At 49.3% G+C, this 1,872-nt stretch overlaps 1 protein-coding gene across 1 annotated transcript in view; it reads right to left on the bottom strand.

Moving 5' to 3' along the window:
• The window catches only part of LOC104492397 (rho GTPase-activating protein 32-like), a 26,314-nt gene that overhangs the window by 23,532 nt on the left and 910 nt on the right, over positions 1–1,872 (bottom strand).

Below are 1,872 nucleotides of genomic sequence, written 5' to 3'. Positions count from 1 at the left end.
GGCACAAGGTCTGTCACGTCAGCCTGAGAGGAACCTTTTGGACAGCAGAGCGCAAGACTAACCTCCAAACCCCAGCTAAACCAAGACTCACGCTTGGCTGGTTCAGAACTCAGCGCACACCGAATGTAAAGTGCGTGGACGGGGATGTGCAGGATGGCACCGCCCGGGCTCGGGCTCCGGAGCAGTAAGACAAGAAAGACAAGTGACATTCCTGAATCACTTCCCTCTCTCTGCCTTCCTGCCAATTTATCCTCCTTTTCAAAGAGGCTGCAGAATGAGAGCGATTACTTGCTGAGCCCGCAGAAAGACAACATGCTGCAGGAGGTGAAACATTCCCTCTGTGTTTGTAAATTCCCTTCTGGGTACAGAGACACGAGAGCAAACACACTTTTCTCCTAGCTAAGCAATTTGAGAGCCAGCTGCCTCCACAGTCTTTAGTAAAAAAAAAAGAGGTAGACCTATTTCAGTTTGTCTCCTTCCTTCTGCCTTTCATCCTCTCAGTCTGCTCGTTTCGCAGCTGAAACACAAAGTTTCAGATGTTCATGACTGCAAAATTGGGACTGCTTGTGTTGTTCCATGTGAATTCTTGAGAATTCACGCTTTGTCAGCTTCCCAAAGCTGGTAATTCATAAAATTCTTAACATAACTCCAGTTTGGTTCAATATGGCGCAAGAATTCCTCGCCACTCGCATCAGAGGCTGTGGACAGTGTCATCTCCTTCAGTCCTCCTAAATCTTCTGGGTATTGGACAGCAACCCACGGAAACCAGCACTAACCTAAACCAATCTATGACTGTATCGGGTTCTCTTTGGTTTTCTGAACGGTGGTGTAATCCTGGAGCATTACCGGTCGTACCAGCTCCAGAACTGCTATAAAAACACTGGTTTACGTTCTGGTGGTGAGGTGAAGGAGCAGGACTGCAGCTTTGCTCTAACTCATTTTAGGCTCTCCTGTGATACCTCAGTCCCCTCTCAGCGGATCACTCCAAGACTGAGGAACACGCTACAGAAGCGGAGAGTCTCAAAATGCTGTGCGTGCATGGAGCTCGATTCCCAGGAACCCAGAAACGCTTCGGCAAAACCTGTCCCGGGGATTGCATCACTTGGAACGCAGGTCAGAGAGCTGAACCACACCAAAAACCCCCAATTCTGCGGCGTGAAAGGGAGATGTGCCCCTGTTAGCAGCGTTCAGATGGGATCTGCTGCACTTCAGGGAGTTAGGAGAGTTATCGGATCAAGGGTGAGAGCAACTTTTCAGAGTAAGAGGCCTCACTGGCACAGCTCAGTCACAGTCCCTCGGTTGCACGTGATGGGAGGGGACTGACCAGAACAAGGGACCTCCCAGAGACTGTCAAACAGCAGTAGACTCACAGCAGTTCAGTTCAGCTCGGGACGGGTCTTTCAATGCTAAATAAAACACCCCTTAAAGCCAGGGGAAGAAGTCAGCGCAGAGGGCAGGGAAGAGCTTTAATTATTGCTGACTTGTGCCTAACTAAAATGGTCAGGAGGAGGGCTGGGGATAAAAGAGAATTCTCTCTTTTCCATTAATGAGCTCACCCTGCTGGCATGTCTGCTGCCCTCCAAGACTGCTCCCACAGCATGAATATAAAACCAGCTCTATAGCTACCCGGCGGTGTAAATTACCTACTCCCGGTGCAGCTCTTACACGGGTTACTGTCTGATTCTGTTTCCAGACCATCCAGATGCTGGCTCTCTGATGCTTTTCAAGCCCCAGCATAAAGATCTCTACTGGTTCCAATTAACAAGCCAATGAGCCTTGCCACGGTCCCAATTCCGTAAGAACAAGCTCATATTATTCACCAACCAGTAGTAAAACACTTTGTGACAGGCAAGAGAGCACACGTTGCTCTTC

The sequence above is a fragment of the Buceros rhinoceros genome, unplaced genomic scaffold, assembly GCF_000710305.1.
Source record: "Buceros rhinoceros silvestris isolate BGI_N320 unplaced genomic scaffold, ASM71030v1 scaffold7004, whole genome shotgun sequence".
In the NCBI taxonomy this organism is placed as follows: Eukaryota; Metazoa; Chordata; class Aves; order Bucerotiformes; family Bucerotidae; genus Buceros; species Buceros rhinoceros.
This window is presented reverse-complemented; position numbering and strand designations above follow the sequence as displayed.